Here is a 10,682-nt window from a genome sequence, read left to right on the forward strand (position 1 = left end):
TTTTGTTCAAAAACTTAAAATACTTCTTGAATGATTTCTCGATGAAACACCCCGTTCATTTGATCGACCTCTTACCACAAGAGCTTCCGTCTTTGATTCCACTGAACTTTTTAAATATGCCTTATTTCAAAGTTCATCAACAAGTAGGGTACTACACATCAAGCCCAAATCAAGAGAGTCCTCTTTACTACAACTCAATGTAGTAACAAGGTTATCATAAGATTATGGCAATGAACAAAGCAAGGTGACCACTTTATCTTCGTCATCCATTCTCGCACCAATACTCTTAAGTTGAGAAATGAAGTTATTAAATTCATTCAAGTGTTCAGATACATTTGCATCATGTTTCATTCTTTTGGAATGCAATTTTCTTTTAAAGAAAATTCGGTTTGTGAGCGATTTTGTTTGATATAAACTTTTCAATTTTTTTCACAAATCTTGCCGACTTTTTCCCAACAATGTTAAACAATACTTCATTCGCCAAACACAAGCGAATAGTGGCCCGTGCCTTCATATCAAGTTCATCTCAATCATCATCGGTCATATTGATAAGTTTTTTATCTTTTTCAAGTAGTGCATTGTGTTGCCCTTGATGTACCAGTAAATCTTGCATTTTTAATTTTCAAATTTCAAAATTATTTTTCCCAGTTAACTTCTCTACCTCAAACTTGTGATATGTCATTTTCTAAAAAATACTGCACTAATTCCTTGAGCTCTAATACCACTTGTTGTATATCGAAATAACCCAATAACCATTTTGAGCAAACCGAGATGTCTCAAACCCCATTAGATGTGGTGAACGCTCCACCACAATGATTTTAACACTCAAATAACATGTTCACGATGCAATTACGAGTTTAATATAATTGGAAAAAATAAATGAACAAGAAAGTAAGTAATATAGGAAATCATCAAAGAACAACACAAATAAAAGTAGAGAGGGACACCTACATATATGTGGTTCACCCAAGATGGGCTACGTCCACGGGCAAGACGCCACCGGTGTATTCACTATCAAGAGGAAAACTTACAAGATTGGGGTTATGTAGAGTTATATCAAACAATCTAAAAAAAAACTCAAACAAAAGAACTTCCTACTACAAAACCACCTACAATCAACTTTTTATTCAATTCATCGATGCCGTGAAGAAATGCTGATAAAAAGGCCCAAACTTGACCCACTGCTATGGTTTTGTAGCAAAAACCCCCAAATTTTCTTCCCAACCTTCTCTCTATATTCTCCACTTTCTGTTTCTTTTCTTCTCACACTTTTCTCACTCGACTCAATGGGTTATAAACTCTCAATACAAATGGCATATTCATAATGACTAAATTGACCATCAACAAGTTGAGAATACTACATGGGGTGGTGATTTGGCATCTCGTCCCAATAGAAGTCACAATGGCTCTTGTTTGTCAGATTTCAAATCAATGAATGTGAGTATGTTATTTACTAGTCTAAAAAGTTAATAATTTTTATTTTTATTTTTTAACTTTGTATTACACCCTAAACCATCCAATTTGACATCTAATGCTTATAGCAATTGTGACCTTCTTGTAATCAAGATAGATAGCCTCCTAATATACATCATTTAATAGAAATGTATTCGTTGATGTTGGGTTTATTGGACCTTTAAAGGCCTTATGAGTGCTTATAAAATGAAATGATATAGTGGAACATGAACTCAGTTAGAGTGTAGCCCCTCGTGGACTATAATAAGCAAACGATGGTTTACTGATACCGATCCGTGCTTAACGATCTAGGCCAGTCGGTTAGGAAAAACACATGTTACCTAGACATGAAGAACAAACCGATGAGGGTTTATGGGTTAGCCCCTTATGAGGTCAGAAAACATACCCGGATGAGTGAGCCGAAGAACTGTGTGATCTTTGTGTGTGATGGTAGCTTATAGAGATGAGGGCCAAAGCCTCATCCATGTACAATCACACGGCATGCATATTGATAGATCGTTCGAGAAAGCCAGATATCCACCTTTGGATGAAGCGTATGCATGAGCAAGAGATACCCCTATGCGCCATACAACTGTGGTGGCATCAGGTCGTGGTGACCTTGACTCGTCTCTAGGGGAGGACCTGTAATCCACAGACTGGGATTGCGACCCCTTGATTCATCGACCTGATTTTGTTGACCCGCTAATGAGCCCCTGCTTTGACTGTGGGTTATGGGTAACATTGTGTCGGTTCGATAAAGCTAGTGTGGTCTGTAGTCCACACTTGAAGGTAGAGTACACCGTTATTACATATTGGATTACTAAAACCATATGGATCATTTTCCCATCATATTAATTTAATTGTGTTCATTTTATTATTAAAATGATTTTAGTTTTATTATTTGAATTTTTATGAATCTCTCAATATTTTATTTGTGAATTTTGGACTTATAAAAATACAGTTATTGTTCTTACAAAGTTATAAAAATTCAAATCTATGTTTTAAATTGTTTTATTCAATTTTAAAAATAAATTTTTTTTTATAATATTCTATAGGGGTTCATAGTGCACATGGGCCCACCATGTAGCATGTGGGAGGGGACCCACATGTGCAACAAAAGGGTGGCACGCCCCACCCTCGTCGGATTATCTTGTTTGCTTTTAAGATAAGGTTACTTTGATTTGTGACATGTGGTCAAATCTTGGAAGGGATATATTGATTGTATATCTATTTTGTAACAAGTTTGTTTTAAAGAGATATGGTCAATTTAAATTGATATGGATCTTATCTTATTTATATTTGGTAGTATTTATCTACTTGATATTATTTAACACAACCTTATAGAATATGTGACATGGATCGTGGAATTTTATAGAATGCATGATATTTATTTTATTTTAAATATATTGATGGGAAAATAGTTTAGGAAAGGGGGATAATGGTTTATACACCTTCCATACTGTTGATGGTTCATCTATGGAATGAATGGCTCAGATCTCTCATCCAACAAGTTACCCTTGATTGGCAGTCTATGTTTAATCTCACAAGAAGAGGCAAGCCAAAGAAAACCCTAAAAAACCTTAATCTTATTAAAAGCCCACAAAAAGGGATTGTCTCTACCAAAAAATCTCTACACCTTATCTTTTTACCTCTCTTTTAATACAGTTTTTCTCTCTCATGTTTGATCTCTCTCTCTCACATTGAGAAAGAACCTAAGGGTTTAGGTTATGAAGTTCTTCTCTCCTATCTCTCAAATATGGATTTACGGCTAAGGGTTTAGCAAAACGAGAATTCATCTCTCTCAAACTAGGTTGCTAAGAGAGTTCACCTAGAATTTGAGTTTGTGATCAAAGGGGTTCATGTTCCATTCGTGTGGCTTAGTCGAAATTTGCTTTCCCGGTTCGAGATTGAAGCTAGACCGTTGATCCCACGCCATCAGATGGTGGTGACTCGATGTGGGGTGTAATAAGCCCGGTTGACGTAATCTCCAGCACTCTTCTTTTTGTTTCTTGTAATCTTATCTTTTATTCTCAAGCATAGTGTATAGTTGTTTCAATGGCATCAAGTTGATAAGATCTTGGTTTTATTGTTATGTTGATTTTATTTTGAAATTTACCTTATTATAATAAAGACCACCTGTAAGTGATCTTTTACCAAAAAGAAAGGAAAAAAAAATTTGTATTCATTGGTAAAAGATCACATTGGTCTTTCTTTTCTTGGTATCAGAGCTATTGATACTGATGCCATTAGTTATCTTTTCTCTTTATTACGTTTAGATGAAGCTTGGAAATGAGATATAAGAAAGCTAATGACCTTTGTGATCAAGAAATGCACCCACGATTAAGAATTATTGAAATATTCCAACACAAAAAAGACACTCTGCATAATGAGTATTCTAGGCTATTTTGGAGTAGTGATATGAAGAATATAATGAGGTATTTTTCTATTACATACTTCAGTGATATTTTGTATATTTAATAATAGGATCTACTTGCAAAATTCAAGAACTATCCATTACATTCTGTGATTTTTCCCACAAATCATATGATTTTATTTCTTGCTAAAATTTTACTATAACTCACAAAATTGAGTCTACTTTCAATAAAAAAACATTTCATCAAGAAATTCTTTGTGGTTTGAAAGATATGATTAATTTATTGAAGGGTGTGTAAGTGTTGTTTTTTGCAACAAAAACTATTTAATGACTTGGAAGTCATGATTTTATTTCTATTCTTAACAGAATATTTTATGGTCCACACTAAATTTTTAGACTTCTACTCTGAGTCTATTTTATAATAAAATTTATTTGAAAGAGAAATATCTATGGGAAGAGAGGAATAAAAATTTTAGATTGAAGAGAGGTCATCCTAAATTTTCTACAATTTGGTTTGTTCTTTATTGAAGACATGAATATCTATATTTATCAAGCCTACTTAACAGAGTGGTATAAGGCTTGTGAAAATATATGTGTTACTATTATGTATCTAATTTCAAACAGAATTGGTTTGAAAGAGAAACTCTATGATGGTAGAGAGAAAAATACAATTTTACTAGTTAGTGTTCATCTTGAAATTTTGCAGTATGATTTATTTTGTGACGTGAATGTCACTTATTTATTTATCTGAAGAAAAGTATTATTTGGGATTCAAACTATGATGTTATGATTTGCTTTTGAGTCTAATTTTCAACACAAATATTTCAAGAAAAAATTCATTGAGAATTGAGAGAAACAATTTTTTAATTGAGAGGTGCTCAATCTGATTTTCTGCTGAGAAAATTGCATTGTGACCTAAATGTCATTGAAACGAAGACTCACTATATGGTATGATTTATGAATGGAATTGATCATTATTTTATATTTTTGAGTCTATTTGAATACTCAAAAGGATTCAAAGATAAATTTTTTATGAGTTGACAGATGTCATATTTTTATCATGGGATGCTCATGTTCTATGCTGCAGTAAATTAAAAGATGTGGCATGTTAAGGCACATCCTTGAATTCTAAATTATGGAGACCTTTAAGACTCATTTTAAAAGGCTTTATAGTGTGCCATAAGTACGGTTTATTATAGTACAACTTCAAAGAGATGTAATGCAGAGTTAGCAAGATAAGATACTCTATATGAAGAGTATTCGATTTGAAAATAGCACAAAGAAGAAGAAATACAATACCTATAAAAACATATTGATTTCTTCGAAATGAAGGGATATACGAAAAGACTTGGTGGCAATGGTTTAAAAAACGGATCGGTGACCCGGATCGGGCTTCCAAAAAACCGATCCGGATCGGCGAATAGGCGATCCGGATCGAGAATCGGGTGAATCGGTCAGAATAAAGCTTAAAAAAAATTCGAAAAAATTATTAAAATTCATTATAAATATTGTTTTTTAGGAATTCAATAAAAAATGAGGGTACTCCATTAAGAATTTTCATGTTTTTGAATGAATATGCGAATATTGATATGTTCTTTCTCTGCATGAACCGCCATTCAGCATTTAATTTACAGTATTTCGTGCTCATCCCTACACTGTTGCTGTTAGGACTCGATATGTGAATAATATGGCTGGGATAGGGTGGCCTCAGAATCATCATCTCTCTCATTTTCTCTTTGAATAATATGGATTAAAAAAAAAAAAAAACAAATTTTCAAAAAAATCGATCATGGATTAAAAAAAAAATCACAAATTTTCAAAAAATTCTATCATGGATTACAAAAAAAAATTCGATCATGGATTAAAAAAAAAAAATCACAAATTTTCAAAAAATTCAATCATGGACTACATAAAATTCGATCATGGATTACATAAAATTCGATCATGGATTACATAAAATTCGATCATGGATTACATAAAATTCGATCATGGATTACAAAAAAAAACAAACAAAAAAAAACAAAAAATTCAATCATGGATTACAAAAAAAGAAAAAAACAGTTCGATCATGGATTACAAAAAATTCAATCATGGATTACAAAAAACTTTATCATGGGTTACAAAAAAAGCAAAAAACAAAAAATTCAAACATGGATTACAAAAAAAAAAACAAACATTTCAATCATGGATTACAAAAAAAAAACAAACATTTCGATCATGTATTACAAAACATTCGATCATGGATTACAAAAAATTCTATCATGGGTTACAAAAAAAACAAAAAAAGCGATCATGGATTACAAGAAAAGAAAACAAATATTTCGATCATGGATTACAAAAAATTCTATTATGGGTTACAAAAAACCAAAAAATTCGATCATGGATTACAAAAAAACAAAAACAATTTGATCATGGATTACAAAAAAATCGATCAAGTATTACAAAAAAATCTATCATGGATTACAAAAAAAAAAAAAAAAAATCTGTATGGACTCGCCGATTCACTGTTCGGACTCGCCGATTCCGTATAGTGAATCGGCGAGTCACTGTGCGGAATCGTCCGGTCTTCTCTAGAACCGGACGATTTCCGATTTTTCAACCGATCCGGTCCGTTTTCGCGAATTCCGAGTTGAACCGGGCGTTTTTTGAAACGCTGCTTGGTGGTAACATAGAAACGATAAAGATCAGTAGAAGAATCGAAATTGTGATATTTGAAATAATGGGATGAAAAATATATTTTCTTCATCGTGTAAGACAAGAGAATCTAAGTGCCGAAGAGATGGACACTTCGTGACATGTGAAACCAATGACCTATATTCTCCATCAGTTGCGTGCACTTCACAAAAGCTTGTCAAACAAGTAAAAACGAAGAATCAAGAAAATCCAAGTACAACACTACATGGTTTTGAGGTATGAAATCTATCCATCATTACATGGTAAGGTCATATAGAGAAAGATGATTCAATAACTTTGTTTAATGTGCTTTGGTTATATTTTGGCTAATTGTTTTATGAATATGTAAAGAGTGTATGAACATTAAGTGATAAATGCTAACAAATTTGAAAGTACCGGTTTTGAATACCTTGTGTTTTTGTGCCTCCTTGTGCATGAGTATGAACTACTTAATGTAGTGATACACATGGAGATGTGATTTGATCAAGGGCTTTGAGCCCTAAGGATGAAACATGAGAGATGGGTGTGGCTCATTCAAATATGTAAGCACAAATTGGGTGTTCTGATGGAACTTGATCTTAGTGACTATTATCTCAATAATGCTTATAATATGATGTGTTGCATGTGATGACAATCTCTTGATAAATTCTCTATAATTGCCAAAAAGGAAGTATTTTGTCAAAGCTGTAATATACATTATTTAGTCATGCTTTATTTTGGATAAAATTATAAGATGGTATATATGATTTGTTTTTGTGGCCATGAACTTGACTTGGTAGGAAATTAAAGGTGAATACGGTAAAATGATTTATGAAGGCTAAACATGTATTTTAAAATTAAATTAGATGCATATATATATATATATATATATATATATATATATATATATACCAAGTCAATTTTTTATTTTTTTTATTAAAAGAAAAACATTGTGTCTTGAAGGTATTTATAAAAGTGGGAGAAAAACTATCATGTTTTTTTTTTTTAAAATACCTATATGCTTTGACCCATGTTTCTAGTTATTTAGAATCCTCGACTACCTAAGACTTTGAACCATAGGGAATGTTGTAGGAATGTCATCATGCTGGGCTTCCCTAACACATATTGTGTTGATTAGATAACTTGGTTTGTATGAATTTACGACCAAGATATCTAATGTGGTTGAACCTTTGTAATTCATGAAGGTTTTTACATATTGTGAAATCAACGGGTATTGAATTACATATTGTATGAGACTTTGTATGCTACCTTATGATATATGCATAAGAATGTTGAAAATGTATGTGTTGTATGTGCAATAATTGAGTGGAAGCTGCTAGAGTCCCACATTTTTTTAGCTGCTTGGATATTCAGATATATAGGTGCAAGCTATCTCACAGATCCAGATGATGTGAAGTTAACATCTAGGTATGTGTTCAAGCTTAGAGGGGGTGCAGTTTTTTGGAAACAAAGACACAAAATGTGACGAAATTGTCCACCATGAAGGCATAGTACGTGGCGTGTGGCATGCTGTTGAGTGATCAAAGAGGCTGTATGGATTAAGAAATTTCTTAAAAGACTTGACTTTCACCTCGTGCGTTGTGAGGCAGTAAGAATTTTCTACGACAGCACGGTGACGATATGCGTGTCAAATGAGCCACAATTTAATAAGAACTCCAAGTATATAAACCATGTTTTTATCACCTGATGAACGATGTGAAATTGAGAAAGATCGAGATCTAAATAAATTAAATATTCTAGTGGGAGCACCTGCTAGTATTTGGCATGCCAAATGGAACAACAAACTATAATGTTGTTTGCCTATGGAACCCAAATATTTGGTGCTAGTTGTATGACTACAAAAGGGAATAACTTATTTGAAGAACTCTTTTGAGCCCATGAACATACGACCTCATGCGATGAGGGTACGTAATGCCTTTTGCGACAACAAGTCCATGATTCGTGATTCGATGTGAAAAATGAGCTACGACTATTTTTAGGATGAGATCCGAGTAGCAAAGAGAAAAATGTGTTGCCTCTATAAACTTTTTGTGAAAGAATTGATGGCGAAAGCCATGGTTATTGTATCGAGAGAATAAGTAAAAATGCTTGAGAGAGATTGTAATTGGGAGGGAGAGATGGGAATGAGAAAAAGTGAGAAAGGGAGAATGTAAGGCCTTCAAAAGCCAAATGGGAGATGTTGGATTTATGTATCCTTTAAAGGCCTTATGAGTGCTTGTAAAGTGAAATGATAAAGTGGAACATAATCTCAATGGGAGTGTGGTCCCTCGTGGGTCATACTAAGCAAACGATGTTTACAAATACTAAACTGTGCTTAACGATCTAGCCCAATCGGTTGGAAAAAACCCATTTTACCTGTGCATAAAGTACAAACTGAGAAGGGTTCTAATGGGTTAGCCCTTGATGAGGTTGAAGAATATGCCCGGATAAGTGGGCCGAAGGACTGTGTGACCCTTGTGTGTGATGGTGGCCTACAAAGATGGGGGCCAAAGCCTCATCCATGTGCCATCACACGGCATGCATATCGATAGATCATTCGAAAAAGCCAGAAATTCACCTTTTAAGGTGAAGCGTATGCATGAGCGAGAGACCCCTATGCGCCATAGAGCTGTGGTCGCATCAGGTCGTGGTGACCTTGACTCGTCTCTAGGGGATGACCTGTAATCAACAGATTGGGATTGCGACCCCTTGATTCATTGACCTGATTTTGATGCCCGCTAATGAGCCCCTGCTTGGACTGTGGGTCATGGGAAACACTGAGTCGGTTCGATAAAGCTAGTGTGGTATGTAGTCTACAGTTAAAGGTAGAGTACCCCGTTATTACAGATTGGATTTCTAAAACCATATGAATCATTTTCCCATCATATTAATTTAATTGTGTTCATTTTATTATTGAAATGATTTTAGTTTTATTATTTGAATTTTTATGAATCTCTTAATATTTTATTTGTGATTTTTGGATTTATAAAAATACAGTTATTGTTCTTACAAAGTTATAAAAATTCAAATATATATTTTAAAGTATTTTATTCAATTTTAAAAATAATTTTTTTTTTTTTTATAAAATTCCATGGGGGCCCATAATGCACATGGACGCACCATGTGGCATGTGGGTGGGCCACAAAAGGGTGGCATGCCCCGCCCTCTTTAGATTCTCTTATTTACTTTTAAGATCAGGTTAGTTTGATTTGTGGCATGTGGTCAAATTTTGAGGTAATCTCCGGCACTCTTCCTTTTGTTTCTTGCAATCTTATCTGTTATTCTCAAGAATAGTGCATAGTTGTTTCAATGGCATCAAGTTGATAAGATCTTGATTTTATTTTGAAATTTATCTTATTATAATAAAGACCACCTGTAAGGGATCTTTTGCTAAAAAGATAGGGAAAAATAAAAAAATATATGCCTTGGTAAAAGATCACAGGTATTTCTTTCAATTGAGTGTAGTGAAGTAGTCTTCCATGCTTTAACACAATCCCAAGAATAAAAAATAAATAGTGTTTCAAAACCTTGATCAATGGGTATCTGTATCGGATTGCTAGATCGACAATTATGATTGGAATTGAATCAGTTTGAACTAGTGATTTACAAAAATATTAAAAAATATATAAAATGAAATAGAAATTAAAATAGGGTGTTATGCGGTGGAGATTTAGAGGGGATCAAAAAAATATTAGATAAGCTTCTTTACCAAAAAGAAGAAAAAATATATAAAGAGATTTTACATGGGAACCGGGCTCGGATCCATACCATCCTAGAAGAGGTTTGGTCTTGACCGATTTCCATCCAAATTGGTGATTCAGTTTGAAAATTCCCAGATTTTAAAACACTGGAAACAAGTAACAAGTGATGAACGACTGAGATTTCTCATTCTCCATTCTAAGTCACTAAAAAATACTTCAATAATCCAGCCATGGACATGCAACAGTGGGCTGATATAGAAACCCAACCAGAACTTTATATCACCTAGATTCATTAGATTCAGACCACCGAGTCAAATGCATCGGCGACCTTTTCCGAACCAATTTAGAGCCTGATCGCTGGTTCTTCCGGGCTTCTTGTGTTAACCAATAAAAATAAAAAATCCATGAAACCAGTTGAAACTGAGCAAATCTGTGGGGTCCGAGACTAGATCCCGATCAATCCGCAACCGCCTAAGAGATTTTTAAATTACTGGATTCAATAG

This window comes from Amborella trichopoda, chromosome 1 (assembly GCF_054954075.1).
Source record: "Amborella trichopoda isolate Santa Cruz 75 chromosome 1, AtrichopodaSantaCruz75HAP2 v2.0, whole genome shotgun sequence".
Taxonomy (NCBI): domain Eukaryota; kingdom Viridiplantae; phylum Streptophyta; class Magnoliopsida; order Amborellales; family Amborellaceae; genus Amborella; species Amborella trichopoda.